At 43.1% G+C, this 21,060-nt stretch overlaps 1 protein-coding gene and 1 pseudogene across 4 annotated transcripts in view; both read right to left on the reverse strand.

Moving 5' to 3' along the window:
* HECW1 (HECT, C2 and WW domain containing E3 ubiquitin protein ligase 1) overlaps positions 1 to 21,060 on the reverse strand; it is a 432,582-nt gene that overhangs the window by 365,321 nt on the left and 46,201 nt on the right. The window lies entirely within an intron of this gene.
* On the reverse strand, positions 19,761 to 21,009 carry LOC115281252 (annotated as a pseudogene).

Consider the following 21,060-nt stretch of genomic DNA (forward strand, 5'->3'; position numbering starts at 1 on the left):
TCAATAAAGTATAAAGACTGTTCAATTTTAATACCATGCCGAGGCTCTTAAACACAAGGAACTTCTACTGAAGTGCAGTATAAGTCAGGCCAAGGTTGGCATTTACATTGCACCCAGAATTCTCAGACTTGGAGTAAGAGCCTTATGCTACAATCGCCTTTGCTCTCAGTGCAGTAGATTTCAGCTTCACTTTTGATGTTGCACAAACAACACAGCTTGACTCCACTGGAGCCCTTGGGTAGAGCTGTCAGCCATTCTCTCCAGCATCCTAGGCTGGCTGTTTTCCACTTATTATTTTCTGTGGGAAGCAAGATTCTTTTTGGAGCATCAACGGCTTTGATGACTTCTCACTACAGAAGAAAAAGGGATGAATTATCCTGGAGAAAATGCTTTCTTTTTTCTTGGTGGTATTTGTGAAGGGCCTGGTACTTCTAAGAGAGTGGCTAATATTCTCCAAGGCCTTGTCCTCTAGACAGCATTGTGTTCAGGGTTTTATTAATTTAAATTAAATATTCTTTAAACGATGTAAATTCCTAATGGAAGTATTATTTTCCATTAGGAAGATATTTTCAGGAAGAGCTCTGAAAATATTACTTTTTAATTGAGGTTGCCATGCCACCAAGCCCTCCCTAATTTAAAGAATGGACAATGAAAGGACCTTTGTGAGACTTAAAAGTCAGAGTGGGCCAGAGCAGGGCAGGGCAAGGGGCATCAGCACAGTATAGTCCTTCAAAGCATGAGCTCCTTCTGGCTTTACATCCTCTAACTGTGGAACTTTGAGCATATTTTCTTCACCTCGTTAAGCCTCCAAGTTCTCACCCTTAGATTGGGGGTGTTAGAGAACCAAGTAAAAGGGCCATTGTGAAGGTTTAATCAGGGACAGACCTTCACACAGTGACTAGTACATAACAAACATCACGTAGGGGCACCTGAGTGGCTCAGTTGGTAAGCATCTACCTCTTGATTTTAGCTCAAGTCATGATACCTCATGATTTGTGAGCTGGACCCCTGTGTTGGGCTCTGTGCTGGCACTTCGGAGCCTGCCTGGGATTCTCTCTCTCTCTCTCCCTCTCTCTCTCTCTCCCTCTCTCTCTCTCTCTCTAATAAACTTGTAGTTGAGCACCTTTTATGTGCAAAAAGCACCTTTTTGTCTGGGTCAATGGGGATAATGAGACAGGAATCCTGTCCACAGGGAGCAGGGCAGGAAGGCCACAAAGCGGCGTGGAGGAGGGAGTATGTAAATGCCCAAGAAAGGTAAAAATAGAATGTTACCCGTACACAGAGGGAAGACAGAGGGCCTCTTGCAGGGGAAGTGATGGGACCCAAGGAAACTTCCAGGAGATGATAAGTTTGGGACTTGGAGGGAGGGGTAAGGCAGAGGGACAGGAGGGACCGGCCGACCTTTGAGCTCTTCTTGCATGCCAGACCCATGGCGCAGCTCCTTAAGTTTTGCTGAGGGAGGTACAATTATTCTTATGTTATTAGGGATGAAATTGAGACTCGAGGTGATTAGTCACTTGTCCGGAGTCACACAGCTGACAAGTGGCAGTGACAGTGCAGGAGCTCAGGTGTGTCTGACCCTGCAGCCTTTTTTGACCACACTACAGGAGGGATGGGAAGGTGAGTGGCTCAGCCTGACAGGTGAGGATAGCGGGAGAGAACATAATGAAAACCAGGGTTGGGGCCAAGCTGGCCCAGGCTGTGGCAAAGTTGTTAAGTAGTGGGGGGTATGTGACATTTTGGACTGAGAGGTAACATGATTAGAACCGAATATTGGAAGAATAACTGTTGATGTCCTCGTCACCGATGGTTTAGCAAGAGGAGCACTGGGGCTTCGTTCCGGCAGGTCTCCTGGCCATCAAGCCTCTCTGGGTGCCATTTCCCACAGAAACTGAGCCACTCAATCCCAAATTTTAAGACAGCAGAATTAATTCCTGGAGGGCCCACGGATTCTATTTTCTAGAGTAGTAGTTCCAAATATTTTGACTGTCATGGGAAAATGTTCATATGCGAACCACAAAAATATTTGGATACAATTTCAGGAAATTTCAAACCCTGAAGCTGTGGAGAAGTAGTTACCGAACCTTAGTGTAGTACAAAGCACAGCCAGAGAGACTGATCACAATGCAGATTCCCAAGCCCTGGTCCCTAGGAGAGTAATCTAGGAGATCTAGAGATGAGGCACAGGAGCCGGCCTGTTAAGAGATACTGCCAGGGGACCCTAACACAGGTGGCCTCTAGACAAATTCAGAAACTCTGATCTAGGGGTCCCCAGACCCCAGGGACAGAACCCCTATTCTAGAGCATCACAGACACACATTGGAAAATGGTCCCCAAATACAAAATTAGTACCACTTCCTAGCCCCTCACTACAGTTCCATGGTGCAGGTTTGGTTGTGGCCTCTCTCTCTCTCTCTGTCTCTCTCTCTGTCTTTTTGAAGAAAAAATATGGCATAGGAAAGGAGACACTGGGGGTCTCTTTTCCAGTCCCCCACAAAGCACTCTGCAACAGTAATGGACTCTGGAGTTGAAACCAGGGGTACAAAAGGCCCACTATCATTTATCAATAATTGCCCACATTTGGCACTTTTTATCTGCAAATACCAACTCCATCAGGTAATCCATTTTTTCTCCTCAAGGAGTACTTGCAAAATAGGTAAACATTGTGCTAAGAAAATGCCATGTGGCTCCCTGAGAAGAATTATCTAAAAGGTTACTCAAATGTGAACAGGCCATTAGCCACTATGAACATTAAGAGGAAATGTGGTCTGGTAGGCAAGGAAAAAAAAACTTGAGACATAATTAGCTATTGAAAGGGTAGCAGAGCCACGAGACTGCTAAAATAAAGTATGCCTGTGAGAAGGGAAAAGTGACTAAAATATTAAAAACATTCACCCATGAAAAGTCTGCATTTATCAAAGTGAGCAGTCTACCGAAAGGAAACGAGTAAAATGCCAGCCCAGCGCCCCCATGACTTCTTTGTTACATAAAAAGCTTCATACTCTTCCAAAAATACTTCCTCTTACATGAACAGAGAAGGTCTAGCAAATATTAGTGGATTTACTCTCCTTACCTTCAAATCAGTTGCATTTTGGCAGTGACTCCTATGTTGTAAAGAGCCTTTCATCTGAGGATTCACAGCCTGAAAGGTGAAGGGATCTCCTAACTACCCACTGGAATAAGAAACAACCAGCACCAACAGAGTCCTATGTTGCTGAAACTCCATCTTCAATGTTCAGAAGAAATTTTTACTTCAAAAGTAATGGAAATGTTCACAATGAAACCTTTCTGTATGTTTGAAAATGTTCATAACAAATTCTGGGGAAAATGATATCAAGAAATCATAAAGATGAGTAGGGGTGGGGGGGCAGGACACATAGGCACCTGCACCTTCAGCTGTTCTAATTCTTCTTTTTAATGGTTATTTATTTATTTGAGGGAGAGAGAGAATGTGCAGGGGAGAGGCAGAAAAGGAGAGGGAGACAGAGCAGATGTGGGGCTCAAACTCATGGCCTGTAAGATCATGACCAAAGCCAAAGCTGTACACTTAACTGACTGAGCCCAGGCATGCCCAGCTGTTCTAATTAAGTTGTGAGAAGGCTTTATTAATATGCTTCATCATTTACATATGCATGGGACATTTATTTCTTTTTATCAAATATGATATAAGAAATATTTTAATTAAATCAAACAAAGTGACACATGATATTAAGTGTATTCTATTTGAGTTGCTTTGGGGGCAGAGCAAATGTCAACTATTTTATTTTATTTTATTTTATTTTATTTTATTTTATTGAAATGTTTTTAAATTTATTTTTAAGACAGAGAGAGACAGAGCATGAGCGGAGAGAGGCAGAGAGAGAAGGAGACACAGAATTAGAAGCAGGCTCCAGGCTCTGAGCTGTCAGCCCAGAGCCCAACTTGGGGCTGGAACCCATGAACATGAGATCATGACCTGAGCTGAAGTCGGAGGCTTAACCGATTGAGCCACCCAGGTGCCCCAAATTCAACTATTTTAAATCTTTTTTTTTTTTTTCTGCTTGCTATCCACGAACAACACAGAATTTTGATAGTGTTCATCATGTGTCAGTGAGTTGGCTGAAATAAAAACTTTGGGCATCCTGCATTAAAAAAACAAAATCCTCTAGAAGTGTCTTTGTTTCTATAAACTTACAAAAGAGGCCGTGACTTGGGATGGTGTGAAGTAGTGGGTGGGGTACCTGAGCACAAGGTCCTAGGCTGGGCTGGAGAGTTATTTCCTGCTCCAGGCTGACACTGGGATAAGACCCAGGAAGCAGAGAAGAAACTGGGGTCATCTCTGAGTCACGATTTGGAGCAAGGAATTGAATAGGTACTGAAGCTGTAGAAGAAAGAACACTTGGGGGTGGGCTGGGGGAGGGGACTACTCAGAGGCCCCCTACCTGTGACCCAGGAAACCCAGATTGGTAAGGTGCCAGCTTCCTTGTAAGGCATTTCCATGGAAACTCCTGTGGCAAGAATGGTGGCTCAGAGACCCAGGGGCTTTTGCCAGGCACTGTGGTTCAACCCCCTTCCTTATGCAGATATTTACACTATCTTCCGATCTCACTGAAATGCCACTTATCAAGATTCACTGATGATAACAGGCATCCAGGTAGTGGTGGGTACACTGTGAGACATCCACACCCTGGGTGTCTTTATTTAATCAGATAGCTTCCCCCTACATATAGTTAGAAGTGGACATCCCCTGGCGGACAGCATATGGTCACTGGGTACCAAGGGAGAGACAACCCATTTGGACACTGTGCTTTTGATTGTCCCTGAGTAGACCAATCCTTCCTTTTCAGAAACCAGAGAGCAAATCTTCCTGCCCTGCTCAACATGCTAAGTGGCCCTGTAATTTTCCTCTGGCTCTTTCATCTTTCCTTCATGCTGGGTAGGAGGAGATTGGATTTATGTAATCCTAGAACCTAACTGCCCTCTACCTCTGCTCACCCCACCCCATCCTCTGGGAATGAGAAGACTAGTGTCTTCTTGAGTCCCCCCACTCATTGCTTTCTTCCTGGGGTGCCTCTACTCCTTGCCTCACTTGCCAAAGACCTGAGAACTGTTGGGCCTGGGTATGACTGGAACATTGTCAAGGTGGTCATTTACATCTGAAAGCTGGGGTTTGCTGTCTTTGTTCATTCCCCCCACCAGGCAACCCCAGTTTCAGATTACATTTTACACAAAATCAAAACTTACAGGGAATCAGAGCAGCTCTGGGTGTAAGAGATGGGAGGTCTGAGCTCTCCTTGGAACCTGAGACCTTTGTGCACACGGTGTGAATAAAAACAATGGCCTTGCAGGGAATGAGGGTTAGAAACGAAGAGCAGTGGGCGCTTAAAGGCAAAGTGAAGGATGGACATGGGCAAACAAAACAACTCAGGGGAAGTGGGTGGGGTCTAGCTGTTTGTGCCCTTCCTGCTGCTCATCCATTCCGCCCAGAGATAAAAAGCATCCCTTTCACTGTGTACACGGCTTTCTAGAGATCCACGGCATGCTGTGTCCAAGGACTGCTTATAATGGGACTGAGAAATAAGAGTTTCCCAACACCTCGTATTCCTTTGAGCCTCTTATAATGAGGGCAGACTTCTAATTGTCACATTGGTTCCCTGTAGGGATCTGTGCCAATTAAGAGGATTCTGAGGGGGTGGGGGGAATCGGGGGGAGTCTCATGCCTCTTTGATTGTTTATTTTCCACAAACATAAAACAGGCTATAAAAGTGATTTTGAACGTTAAGTAATGCATTACATTCAAGTGCATATAATAATAGTTTAATTGGTGCATAAATATAATTTGACCTGTTCGTTTGAATGTATATAATACTATTGTAACTAATACACAAGTAAAATTTGATCCTGTCTCTGTGCATACATGTGTTTGATGTCAAACAGGCATATATGAAAGAATTATTATGAAGAAAAACATCCTAGCAGTCTCAAAAAGCCCAGTGGTGAAAATACTGAGTTGTAGATTTTTTGTTTTTTACTTAATAATAAATAAAAGTAACTCTCAGTGACTGTAAAATTCTTGGATCTGCTTAAATATTCAGCTCATTGAAACTTAAAGCTCACAGCACAGAAGTAACATTAATCTCAAAAGCTGTCAGATAAAATAGCAAAAAGCATTTTATTTTTATTATCTACAAGTGCCATCTTACTGAAAAGATTTCCTGCAATGCAGCTGACAACAGGAAGAAGGGATAAGAATGCCCAACCCTTTGAGGAAGAGTCTACATTAAACACTTTCCAGTCTGATAGTTTTTCATTCACAGACAATTTTCCAAATTTCAGGATTGTAGATTTTTCTAGGGTATGAACTAGAACTCCCAGCAAGGGAAAGAAGATTTTCCTCATACATCTTATATCATTGATTATATTTTATGAGACTGTCTTTTCCCACTAGATTGTCCACATGGAGTTCTTGAGTGTCCTTTCCATGGGGCCTGACTGCACACAGTGGCTTTGCTAGAAGTGTGATACCTATAATGCAAAAATATTCACTCAAAGTTTGACCAAGACCTAAAGAAATACCAGACGTAGACACTGGGAGATACAACTTGAAAACAAGATTTTATAAAACAGTACACCAGAATGTAAACGTGTGTATGTGTGTGTAACTGGTGACTCTAAATAGCTCAACACCTCAGTGGAGTTACATTTCCCATCACTCAGAATGGTTTTGGAACTCCTTGACTATAAAGCTGTAGTCTTCATTCCATATAAGAAAGGCAGACACTCACTTATTTTATGAATTTACACACTTATCTTGTTTTTATTTTAGACTTAAAATTTGAGGGGGAACCTGCGTGGTTCAGTCAGTGGAGCATCTGACTCTTAGTATCAGTTCAGGTTAGATCTCATGGGTTTGTGAGATCGAGCTCCACCTTGGGCTTCGTGCTGACAGTGCAGAGCCTGCTTGGGATTCTCTGTCCCCCTCTCGCTGCCCTCCCCCACTCTCGCTCTGTCTCTCTCAAAATAAATAAACTTAACAAAAATTGAGGAACAGAAGAATGCAATAGAAAACACAAGGGCTCTCCATGCTGGCACTCTCCCGTCTCGCCTGCCAGTGTGCCCCTAGCAACCTTTTGTAAGTAGGTGAGAGTGCACACCAAGCCATGCACCTTCTCTGAGTTAGAGGACACTGGTTCCATTAATGTCCCCTAGCTGCCTAACCTTTCATGGGTATATTCTTCACTGCGTGCAAAAGGTCAATTGCACTGCGTACATGCCGCCCAGGCCCCACTTGCAGCTGAACCCACTGACTTCCTTGGGATCCACGTACTTGCTCTATCAGCACTGTCACCAGTCAGCTGAGCCACTTTCTTCCTCAGGGCTGCTGGCACCCACTTACCAGATTCCTCCTCACCCTGCTCTTGCTCCCCAAAATAGCCTCCAGGGCCGGGTGATCTGTAGCCTAAGAGCTCATCTTCTCCGGACAAACAGTGCTCACTCCCTAACACGGCTGGCAGGGCCCTTAAAATACAGACTCTGCTCTAACAGACTTTGTTGCTAGCGCTCTGATGTCTGCATGCGTGCTTCCCATTCCAGGCCTTTCAACAAGTTATCATCTTCTGGTGAATGATTCCTGCTTTTGCTTTAGGCTAGTTTGTGCAGGTTTCCGTGACAACCAAGAGCCATAGTGCATCTATGACTGGAAAGCAAGTGCATCCACTGGAATGACCTTCTGCCCAGAAACTCTGATAATGTCCAACGAACAAAATAACTATTTTCTTTCCATCATCTCAAGGCTCTGAGCTATCCTGGAGGGTCAAAATCCACTGAGCCTTGCCAGGCAGAGTTGCCACTCCCTGAGCATGGGAAGTACATTTAAGATACAAAGAAAAAAAAGATACAAAAAAAGCAATGAAATATAATTTTGTCAAGGAATATGCAACAGTGGTATAGGGGATAGGAAAGTACTACCATTAATAACTAACTCCTTATTCTTTTTTCTTATAGAAGTGGAATTGGGCTGAGTTGGGAAGCCTAAGCTCTTTTTCTGGGTTTCGCCTAGACCAGGGGTTTGTCCCAACTCAGGAGGTGGGCAGAGGACAGGGCTGCTGCTGAATATGGTCCGTGCACAGGACGGCCTCTAACAACACAGAAATGCTGTTGACCTAGCCCCAAATAATGGTATTTTTCTTGAAAAGCCATGCTCTAGACTCTATTTTCCCTCTTAACTGATATTTCTTTTACTTCTAGATTCCATATCACTAATCATTAAAATATGGTGGAAAGATAGCAGGATTGGAAATGCGCATCCTGAGTCTTCCTGCTGTGCAAGCAGCAATGAATTACACGTGTCATGACTCTTTGTAATTACCCAATAATGTACGATGAGGGGGAGGCAATGATTCCTTTATTAATTTTAAATATACAAGCAATGCATGAACACATTCTCCTGCTAAAACAATTTAAACATCACAGATAAAAGTCAGGTTTCCCTGGCAACCACCCCTCTTTGCCCTCAGAAGTTGACATTGCAGTTTATTCTCAGCCCGGTTTTGTATCTATCTTTCTATGGTGAACAAAGACCGTCTTCCTGCTCCCCTTAAATTGTTTATTTCACCAGTCCCATGGGAGTAAAATAACATCCATTGTTGCTTAACTTGCATAGTGCCAATTACAGGTGAAACTGAGCAACTTTCCATACGTTCATTGACAATTTCTAGTTCCCGGGAGAACTGCCGGTTCATCTTCCTCCTCGTTTGTGCCAGTGTTGGAATGTGTCCCTTATCCCCATTGCTTAGTACCCTAACTGCTTTGATAAGTATGCGCTTCTGTTGCAACTGGCTTCTCCCAGCCCCGCCTCTTCACTTGTATTTACTTTTGTTACCCTCCTTGAGACAGAAGCTTTCAATACACTGATAAGTGTCAAATTTGTCAAGTGTTTCCCTTGCTTTTGTTGTTTTGTTTAAGGTCTTCCCAGCTCAGTGATTTCTAAATTCCACATTCCAGTTCATTCTTTCAGAACAGAGGCTGCCTGCCATTCAAACAGCTCCTGCAAGAAAGGACGCCAGGATGCAGGACCTAAAATCCCAACCACCCTTCAGACATTGGCACCTGGGGCCCCGAACTTACCAAGCCTCAAACCAATTCATTAACGTCCCTCCGGCCACAAGCAGCTCCTCGGTGACCACTGCAGGAGCCACCCCTGCCTCCCCGCTTCCCCCACTCCCCCATCTGCAACCAGGTTCTTTTGATCCTAGCTTCTAGTGATCTCCATTTCTCGTCCCTCTACCCCTGGGCTGTCACCCCACTTCCCACAGCCCACACTCCTCCTCACAGATTCAGAGCTGCTGTCAAATGAGCCTCCTGCCTCCAGTCCCATCCCCCCAATCCATTCCCCATCATGCTGCCAGAGAGCTGTCCCCAAAACTTGGGCTTGTTTCTTCAATTCTTCAACTCTTTAAAATCTTTCAGTTGTTTCCTCTGAATAAAGGTCAAACTCTGCAGCACAACAGAAAAGGTTCTGATGGCTTTACCACTGCCTACCTGCCCAAGCTTATTGCTTTCCCCATCTCCAGCCATACTGAGCCACACGTGAAGCTCTTGTCTCAGCCTGGAACATTCCCCAGGCCACCCCTACCCATCCCCTCAGGTACCACTCAGGCCTCAGTTCCAGAAAGCTACCCTGGTCGGAACCTACCCTCCACTCCCCTCCCAGTCTGAGCAAAGGGCTCCTCTTAAGCTCATTCCAAGGTCCTTTTGCTCACCTCACACAACAAACTGTTCCATAATTGTATATTTCTTTGTCTCTCACCCAGACTGGACATATAAGTGTGGATTGAATTAATGATATCCCTTTATTCAATGAACACCAGGATTATGCAGATAGATACGCATTGAGGACTATGATCTTTGTGCAATGCAAAACAAATCTATACAAAAATAAACTAGTGAGGGGAGCCTGGGTGGCTCAATCAGTTCAGCGTCTGACTCTTGATTGCAGCTCAGGTTGTGATCTCACGGTTCGTGAGTTCAAGCCCATGTTGGGCTCTGTGCTGGCAGTACAAAGCCTGCTTCTCTCTCTCTGTCTGTTTGCCCTCCCTCATCTCTCTCTCTGCATCTCTGTCTCTCTCAAAGTAAATAAATAAACTAAAAATAAAATAAACTAGTTATAAATTGACAGAGCCCCAAAGAGAAATATATCTCATGTGGTATGCGAGTTCAAAGAAGGAGAAAAAACTAACTACTGAAGGTGGTGGAGTGGGAGTATGTGATGTGTGAGTATTCAGGAGTGCTAGCTTTGGAGCGTGCTTGTTTCAAGTCCTAGCTCCTCCATTTCTTTTCTAGCATATCACTTGGCCTTTCCAAGACTCCATTGTTTCATCTCTATGCTTGGGTGGGGAGTGATCAAAATAGTACCTGTTTACGAAGACTGTCTTAAGAATTAAATGTGATAATACTGGTAACACTTTTAGCACAATGCTAGCCATAAAGTAAGGCAAAAATAAATGTGATTAGCCGTTGTTACAGGAGAAAGAATGGTATAAGAGTTAAGTTTAAATGATAGAAAACAGCTAGATATGCAGCATGCAAAGTTTGTGAAGATTCGTTTTTAAAACATTTCATAACCCCTCAACCTTCTTTTTACCATTTCCTCCTTCATTTTCCCTAAACACACATTTCCCAGAAACTGTCTCCCACCCCATCCTACCAATGTACTAATTCTGTCTCCTTGTAAGTGCCTTGTTATAATGTCTTCACAGGTCCTTCAGATTCTGACTATTTAGACCTCTTCCAACTTCTCTCCACCTGTAGTTGGTTGATAACATGCCCCAAAAATTCATATCTACCTAGAACCTCAGAATGTTGACCTTATTTGGAAGTAGGGTCTTTGTAGATGATATAACTAAGGATCTCGAGATGCAGTCAACTAAGGATGTAAGGTGGGTTCTAAATCCAGTGACTAGTGTCTTTATAAAAAGAGAAGGCACAGAGACATGTGAAGACAGAGGCAGGGATTGGAGTGCCTGTGCCACCATTCATGGCCCCACTGCCAAGCCTGGTATCTGGTAACTCCTATTTTTCTCTAATATCAAGAAGTCGAATAGACCTCTCTGCTCAATGACCAGAATGCTTGTCATTCACCTGAATTCCTCATTACTCTTGAATGTGTAAAGATTCTTACCATGCTTTCTTTCAAGTGACTATTTTTTTAAGTTTATTTATTTATTTTGAGAGAGAGAGAAAGAAAGAGCAAGGGAGGGGGCAGAAAGAGAAGAGAGAGAAAAAAAAAAAACCCAAGCAGCACCGTACTGACAGAGTGGAGCCCAATATGGGGCTCGATCTCATGGCAAGACCATGAACTGTGAGATCGTGACCTGAGCTAAAACCAAGAGTTAGATGCTCATCTTACTGAGCCACCCAGGCACCCCATCAAGTAACTAATCTATAATAATCTACAAAGAGGGATATGAAATGTAATATCTGATCATATAGTACAGTATGAATTATTAATTATTAGTATCTTTGGGCATAGGGAGGCTTCTAAATGTGACTAACCACTATCTTAAGGTGTCAGTAATAATAAAGATTTGGCTCAGGGGTCAGCTTTTCCAGGTAACCTTCCTTCACCCATCTCTGCCTCACAGTTTGAGTAGGTGTTTCTTCTAGAAACACCTGGAAGCTTCTGACCTAACATTTACCATATTAAAGACTTCTGATTCCTTATCAGTCTCCTTCACCAGATTGTAAGGGTTTTGACCATGCTCTGTCCACCTTTATGACCCAGTGACTATAACTGTGCTTGAACCATATGCGAGCTCATAAACACGGGTTGAATAATTGAATGAATGAATGAATGCATAAACAAGGAGTTAGAAGGGAGGTCTCCTTTTGGGACCCAGAATCTTAACACACACCAATGGCTTTAGCATGGTTTCTTACCTCTGGCATGATTGATTGATGGACATAGCCTCTAACTTTATTTGTCTGACTATAAAGCTCATGGCATGTTTTCTTAAGGGCTGGTATGATTGATTGAAAGGGAAACCACTGCCAAAGAAGTTAAATGATTACACCGAGTCCCCAATGTCTGTCTGTGTAAAAAAGCCCCAAAGAAATGTAAAAAGCCCTTGGATAGCTATGGTCTTTTCAAATGCACAAAGAGCCAAAACAAAGACACTCTGGTGCTCTCAAAATAATCTAAACTTCACAGAATAAAATCTTACATCTTTATGGGTAATCTACTGAGTTGTTATTAATAACTTGTGATGACTGGAAGAAGCTGGATAGAAGATACTGTATTCATCCACACACATACTCACGTCTGCCAAACCCCAGTTTCCTTGGCCTTATTTTCTAATTTCCTAAACTTATGATAAACGTACTCATACATAATTCACACACAATACACTAAAATTAGAAATTTCATGTAAGTGGCTACCAGTGTGTTTTAGAAATCTCCAGCTATGGACACACAAATCTTCGAAAACAGGAAAGAACACACACACACACACACACACACACACACGCACGCACAATTTATACACAATAAACACAGTTTCACAATGCACTGTAGTCATGCTTGAAATACATGCCTGCGAAAAATTTAAGTCTTTCATTTTCATTATTTATTATTGAGGGACTGAGAAGCCCCCGACATTAAAACCAAATTTACAGGTAGACAAAGTTAAAGTATTTCTCAAAAAGTGAAAAGGTTCTTAAACAGGGGAGCAGTTAAAAATAAGAGCAGGGGTGGGGCGCCTGGGTGGCTCAGTCAGTTAAGCGTCGGACTTCAGCTCAGGTCATGATCTCGCGGTTCGTGGGTTGGAACCCCATGTCGGGCTCTGTGCTGAAAGCTAGCTCAGAGCCTGGAGCCTGTCTTCACATCCTGTGTCTCCCTCCCTCTGACCCTCCCCTGCTTGCACTTTCTCTGTCTCTCAAAAATAAATTTAAAAATAATAATAAAAAAATAAGAGCAGGGATATTTCCATATTCAGAAGGGGACAGACCCATACTTCCTTCCACCCTCATCTGGGACTCCTCACTCCTACGGCACGCCCTGATAAATGAGCTCTGGTAATCACCTGTGCTCCGCACGACAGTATTCTAAATAAGCACCGGGCAAGTGATGCTCTGCACTGGGCATCTCCTCAATTCTGTAAAGAAAAGTCTGTGCCCAAACCCCACCTCACACTGCCCCCTCCTTGGTCAGTCCTGGAGACCTGAGCTAGACCAAGGTCGTGACCACGGTGACTACGGGGAGCCCAGGGGGTCCATGGCTCCCTCTGCCCAAATCTGCTCAGAAATAGTTTTGTTTTGTTGTTTATGTAACTTTTCTTAGCTGGCTTCATTCTTTTCCTTAAGTATTTGAGGCATAAATAAAAAATAACTATTAAATAATGAATGGCAACGGAGCAGGCCTTGTCCCCAAGCTTTCCTGCTGCTTCTGTGACTCCTACCCACGCAGAACAAGATGCCCACTGGCTCTGACTGATCCTCATTCCCCAGCTTGATCTGTGGTCCTACTTTCAGGGAGGGAAAGAAAATCAGGAGCAGGTGGGAGTCCAGGGGGTCTGGAGGCCCACGGCAAGTTCCCGAGATGACTGGCCTGTGGCCTGGACCTTACATGGAAGGTCTGGAGCTCGGTCATGGTGGGTTAGGAATAGGGAAAGAAGCAGAGCTTGCTGCCACCCCTACACTTCCCAGCACCTCCTCCAGACAGAACAAGGGAGGCAGCTGGTGTACAGACAGCACTCCTGTCAGTGTGTCCATGGATGGGTGTGTATGTGTGTGTGTGTGTGTGTGTGTGTGTGCGTGCACACGTGTGTGGGGTGCAGGCATGCCCATGAGAAAACTAATGAACCATAACCATATTCTCCTTTCCATATATGATTTATGATCCTCCCCAAGATGAAATGATATGCATAGAGTTTGCACTCTTTTCTCTAGTAGCTTGGCAGTGGAGGGAAATTGTTCTGGGAACCAGACTGGTTATTTCTACTGGGAACCCTTGGCACAGGGCACTCGATACTTTTGAGACTTTCTCCAACTCGTGTGATGTGTGCCACTGTGCTCCTTGTCCCCTCTCCTGCCCTTGCTAGACAGGTCACAGCGGACAACACTGGGTTGCGTCTGTTCGTGAACTAACAGTCATGGTTACCAACACAGGTCTTGGCGTCTAACCCACACAGGTAAGAGACTGTTCCATCTGCTGCTCATGTGACCTTAGTAAAGTTCCCTGACTTCCCTAACGCTCCTTTTCTTCATCTATAAAACAACCATTGCCTCTTCACACACTTGTTGGGAAATTAACCAAGTTGATGCTTGTAAAGTTAGTTAGAACAATGTCTGGCATATAACAAATGCTCCCTAAACTATAGCTGCGATTACCATTATGTTATTATCAGAGTGAGCGAGGATCTTTGTTTATAGAGACCACTAACTCCGTAGACAGTGGTGGACCTGGGATCTCCTTGTGAGATCTTACTCAGTTTCCTTTTCTCCTTATGAAATCTCCTGGTTTACTGCCTATGGTTACATGAATGGTGCCTGCACTCCCAACCAAAGAGATGTCTACATCCTAACCCACCAGAACAGTGAATGTGACTTTATTTGGAATGTGGGTGAACATGTAATTAAGTCAAAGATCTTGAGATGAGAGGATCATCCTGAACTATCCAGGCAGGCTCAGATGACAAATGTCCAGTGACAAATGTCCTTAGACACACAGAGCAGAGGAGGGGGTATGTGATTACAAAGACACAGATCAAATCCATTCAGCCACCAATCAACAAGTGCCTGGAGCCACCAGAAGTGACAAGAGGCAAGGAACCAATTCTTCCAGAGCGTTGTGAGGGATACAGCCCTGCAACATCTTGATTTCAGACTCTGGCCTCCAGAATAACTTTCTGCCATTTGAAGCCACCAAGTTCATGTTCATTTGCTACAGCAGCCCTAAGAAATGAATACACTGATAGATATGTTTTGAAAATTATCTTGCATTTGGGGGTGCCTGGGTGGCTCAGTTGGTTAAGCATCTGACTTCGACTCAGGTCATGATCTAATGGTTTGTGGGTTTGAGCCCCGCACCATGTAGGGCTCTGTGCTGACAGCTAGCTCAGAGCCTGGAGCCTGTCTTTGGATTCTGTGTCTCCCTCTCTCTCTGACCCTACCCTGTTCACACTGTCTTTCTCTCTCTCTCTGTTTCTCTCTCAAAAATAAGTAAAACATAAAAAAAAACTTTAATAAAAAATAAAAAATAAAATTATCTTGCATTTGTTAATTCTTTTTTAAATTTTGTTTTGTAAAGCAAAATGAAACAAGGAGTAGCAGAGTGACTCGATAGGCAGGTATATGTACTAATCTATAAATCTTGATGTTTGTTGAAATGGATATCCAATTGTTTATGGTGTTAATAACATGAAATCATATTTTCACTCTCCATCATTTATGAAAAAGGAGAGATCACAGAGCAAGTGACAGATGTTTCCATCACATTTGCATATTCAATAAAGACAAATGGGCTGCCAAAGGAGCAGGCAGATGAAAAGCACCAGCATTTCCCAAGGAATTAATGGGAGATGGATCGGAGCAGCAGTCATCATTTAGAGGACACAAATGCACACACGTAACGTGACAAATAAACCTCATAGAGAAATGAATAAAGAGAATTAGGGTGAGGAAAAAATGAAAGGAAAAATTTTAAACATAAGCTTAATTAGCCAAAAATAATAGAATCACTCAATCTTAGTGACACAGGGACCCCAGAAGTCATCCAGTTCACCCTCCAAGATAATGAAATCAGTAATCACCTGCACAACACCCACTGACAGTTGTCAGTTGGCCTCTGCTTGAATACTTCCAGGAATGGAGAGTTTACTACAACATGAGCCTGTGTTACTTAAAAGCTTTTTTTGAAATATCTCTCTTAGCCAGAGTAAGACAAAATGTGTCTCTCTGTGTCATGCATCCGCTGGTGCCAGCTTTTATTTAAAATCTACACAATTCTTGCGTTCATTCATTTGACAGTCAGCAGGTCTGTGCTATGAGCCAAGCCCGGTAATAGACAAGGACCTAAAAATTCAGGAGCTGGTCTTCGCTCAGGGCCAGGACAGTCACACAGTCATACAGGGGGAGGACAGTGAGCAGGCAGGTTCGCTGCTGTGTTGCTCACACAGTTACTACGGGAAATCTGAGGAGGAGGTTAACATGGAGAGCTTTCTAGAAGAGATGACCCATTAGTTGAGTCCTGAAAGCTGATTAAGTCTCAGCCTGATGAAGGGAGTGTGTGCGCACACGAGTGTGTGAGTGTGTGAGTGTGTGTGTGTGTGTGTGTGTGTGTGTGTGTAGAGGATGTAGGGCACCTCCATGGCAAAGGGGGTCTAGACTTACATTCGCCTAGGCAAATAATTCTGAACCAATTTAATAGGTGTCAAGGACTGTTGAAGATGCTGAGGATGCACAAAGAAGGAAAAAAAACACATACCCAAGCCTTGCCTTCTGGTGCAGGACACAAACAATCTATTCAATCACTGACATGGACAATAAACAAAATAAAGAAGAAAATATGTGGTATGTCATATGATGACAAGTGCAATGGGATAAAGTGTTGTAAAGCAGGAAAGGGGGATGGGGAGTGTCTGGGCAGATGGGCTGGTTTTAAACAGGGCGTGTCCAGCTGAGCCCAGTGAACTGGGGAGAAGCCCAAGGAAAGGCGAGTGCTGTCTTCTCCATGCCCCCATCTTGACCCTCAACACATCTGATGGTGCCTGGCCCACCTTCCCTGCACTGGCTCCTCATTCTCAGGTCAAGTCAAAACCTTAGGGATATGAATGCCATTAAATAGAATAAAGAGAAAATAATTATATCAATAGCATTAAAAAAAGTAATCCCAAAATATAGTACCATAGACACATGCAAAAGGGAGCTCTTTCAGGAAAGTGACACTAAATCAAATTATTCTGTCACTCATCATTCCCACTCAGGACCCACAGCTGCATCTGGACCAGGCAAGAGAGACCCCTGTGGGAGGCCCTGGGCTGTCAAGGTCCTGTGGCCCTTCATCTCTGCCCCCACATCTAGCCCTGGGGACACACGTGCTCAGAACTCACATCCCCTCAAGAAACCTGGCGATTTAGAAGGAGAAATAAGCTGTAGACATGAAAGAGAGATAAGCTACAAAAAATTAACTAAGGTAAATAAATTAAAGAAGGTAAACAAAATAAATGAAATCAATGGAGAAAGGGATAGAACAGGGTGGGGGGGGATGCAGAACAGTGAAGCACTGAAATTCGTGGGAAAAAAATAAGAGGTTAAAAATATTTTTAAAGGTCCCTGAGATAAAATTTTACACTATTTTACTGGCCTTTTTGAGGAAACTAGACAAAATGTTTTATTTCAAAGTAGTAAGCCATTTTAATTGCTAAAGAAATTTGGGGGGAATAAAAGAAAGTCAAGGAGATGCATTAAAAACATTTCAAATGTGCAAAAATTAACAGTGTTGCCCTGGGACAGGTGTTGACAGACCAGTGAAACAAAAAGAAGTTCTAAAAGCAAACCCTAATACATTTAAAACTTTGCAGTTGATGGAAGTGCTGTTTCCAAATAATGGGGAATGGATGAATGAATCATTCAAAAGTGGTTCTAGGAGATTTATGGAAGAAAACTATATCTCTGTCTTATCAAAATAAAGTCTAAACACTGAAACACAAAAGGAAATCCATTAAAGTATCAGGAGAAAACACTAGTAGAGAGTTACCTCCTGTTGGGAGTAAAGGTGGCTTTTGTTTTTCTAACCATAAGGGCTAAAGCTTGACACTAGAAAGTGAGGGGCTAAGAGCTCTAACTACAAAAAGAACAAAACATTTTTTGTCTGAAAAATAATCATAAACAAAATCCAAAGACAATAAAAAAAACTAGGGGAAGTATTGAAAACGTGCAAAAAGGGGCGCCTGGGTGGCTCAGTCGGTTGAACGTCCAGCTTCAGCTGAGGTCATGATCTTGCAGTTCGTGGGTTCGAGCCCCACGTCAGGCTCTGTGCGGACAGTTAACTCAGAGCCTGGAGCCTGTCTTCAGATTCTGTGTCTCCCTCTCTCTCTGACCCTCCCCTGCTCACGCTCTCTCTCTCTCAAAAATAAATAAAACATTAAAAAAAAGATATAAAGTGATTTCTTTAAAAAAAAGAAAAGAAAATGTGCAAAGGGCGAAGGTTAGTATCATTTACAAATAAAAAGTATCTCAAATTATAAAACAAACAACAAATATACGCATAGACCATGGACAAAGATCACAAAGACACTATCCCAAAACTCAGGAAGTGCAGCCGCACAAAAGCATATGAAAAGCTCCTTCATTTCAGTAGTTATCAAAATAACTTGAAGGAAAACAAGAGTTCCATTTTCTCATTTTTCAACTGGCAAAGATTTAATAAAAGATAAAATGCTGCACTATATTTGCAAAGATAGCACAGAAATGCTGGTTTTCATATATGTTGGAATTGTAAATTTATAAAGACTTTCTAATGGGCCATCTGGCAGTAAAGATCAAAAACCTCAAAAATTTGCATATACATGTGCCCAAGTTCTCCTTTTAGGAAATTTTTTGAATGAAACTAACAAATGCGTGTGTCAAGATTTAGCTAAAAGAATATAAAGGTCACAGTTACTTGTACAAGGGAGAGAGGGTTGACTAAATAAACAGTCAGACTCACACAATAGAATGAATGCTTAATGCAATGATTCTCGAAGTGTGGTCCCTAGACCAGCGGCAGCTCCAATATTGTTTGGGAACTTGTTAAGAACGCAGATTCCCTCACCTTTCTCAGACCTACTGAGTCAATAATTTTCCAAGGTCATGCCCAGCAATCTGTTTTAAGAAACATTCCAGGTGATTCTGATGCACACTAGAGTTTGAGGACCTCTCAGGTTCTGTCTTCATCAGGGTCCTAGGAGGAACTAGATGGGACACTCAAATTGGACGGTTTGGAGAATTTTAAAGTAAAGTAAACCACAAGGCTGGTACAGGATCCTGAGACTGGTAACAGTGGGGCTGCATGACTGCCCTGGCAGGGGATGTAACTAAGCCCAGAGAGAGGCAGCTGAGTGGAAATGACTGCCTGACTAGAGCTGCAAAGCCCCAGTGATCTCGCAGAAGGCCATGCTTTCCTTTCCCTCTCTGGTCTCTTCTGATGGTCCTCACTGGGTGAATCCAGAGGGTATGGGAGCCCACTGGTATGGTCACTCTGGCCAAGCCCTGGGCATAGGCAGGATGAAAGGGTAGGAGGGTTTGGAGGGGTATGGAAAGACATGCAGCACTTATAGACATAGCAAAGGATCGTTCAGGAGAAAGCTCATCTGCAAGCTATTTATGAAGTATCAACTGTTTTTTTCTTAATTTTTATTTATTTATTTTTTTTTAATTTTTTTTTCCTGGTTTAATAAGGACTTGTTTATTTTTAGAAAAAGGGGTCCCAAACATCAGGCTGTTCACAAAAATAACCCACTGTATCAACTTTAGAAGACAAATCTTAAGACTATTACACTATTTTTCTAGAGGATACATTTGACATGCCAACTCTCATTCACAAAAATACATTGTTACATTTGTGTTGAACAGCCCCACGTAAGCACTCTCGTGTGGGGTAGAACACATACCTCTAACTCAAAGCTGCTCTCAGGTGCTACTCAACTAAAGCGATTGCCTTTGCAGTTAGGGAAGCAACTACGGAGCTCATGTGTGAATGGAAATAACTGCACTCCCTGCATAACAAGAGATTATTTTGGAGACAGTTGATAAAAACCACACATCCTTTTTATTGTTAAGTCATAAAGAGGTATCAAAATTAAAAGCAAAAATTACAGGATAAGACTTAACGTAACTACTAGGAGCGTCAAAGGAAGTGAAAACGGGTCTAGGCGCAGGGCAGTATGGATTAATGAACATGGGAAGGACAAAGATGGGGAGAACAGTGAGCATGTGCTGAAGATACTAGGGGAGAGGATCTGGTGAAAATTTTGATCTTAGACAAGTGCCTAGGTAAAGAAATAATGGGACAAGATTTCTTAACCCCACTATGTGCTTAAGAGTCATCCTTGCCATTGGCGCTGTCTCTGTCATTCTCTCCTTCCTCAGCCTCTTTTTCATCATCCTTGATCAACTCCAGCTGGTCATCCCCCCAATCTTAATTATCATCATCATCCAGTAGGTCCCCCTCCTCAGCAGAGTCATCTGCACCCCCCTCAGACTCCATCTTCACATTGGTCTCATCTTTCTTCAGGGAGCTGCTGCTCTGCTCCTCTTCTGACTTATCATTCTTCGTCTCTACTCCTTGTTTGCTCTGTTCTTTCTCAATTTTTTCCAGGCTTTCCAGTAGAGAATCCACTTTTTGCTTTATCTGAGTCAACTCCTTCTTAATGGCCTGAAGGTCATCGCCTTTCAACTTTCCAGACTTGGAAGAAGATCCTCGCTGTCCACTCTTAGAATTGAAGCCACTTTTGCCTCTGTGTGAGGTGTTTCCTGATACACGCTGGCATTTTGAGGGAACTACAGCCTGAGCAATAGGAGGAGGAGGAGGAACGCGTGCTGGGTAACTATACATCCTGTCATAATAATCCCGTTGAAAGTCATAGTCCAAGTCAAAAGAGGAGCCGTACATCTCCGCTGCAGATGGTCTTACACCTGCTTTTCCTTGGTTCACTTTTGGCTCTGCAGCCAGATTAATATCTAAAACCTGGCCAGCAATCATTCTTCCATCCTCTCCTGCCAGAGCAGCACGGGCATTTCTCTCATTAACATACTGAATGAAGGCAAAGCCCTTATGAACAGAGCAACCCACAATTTTGCCATATTTTGAGAAGATTGCCTCCACATCAGATTTTTTGAGGACAAGAGTATTGAGATTCCTGATGAATACACGGGAGTTCATGGAGCGAGGATCTGTCTTGTTGGTAACATTGCTCGCCATGGTCTTCGATGATACGGTTCTTCACAAAGCCAAAAAATGTAGCTGAAGATCAAAAAAATCTCACTCAGGCAAAGTTCCACTAACATATATTTCAAGTGATTTGTAACCAGGAGGGGGGAGGGTGA

Source organism: Suricata suricatta, chromosome 2 (assembly GCF_006229205.1).
Source record: "Suricata suricatta isolate VVHF042 chromosome 2, meerkat_22Aug2017_6uvM2_HiC, whole genome shotgun sequence".
NCBI classification, from domain to species: domain Eukaryota; kingdom Metazoa; phylum Chordata; class Mammalia; order Carnivora; family Herpestidae; genus Suricata; species Suricata suricatta.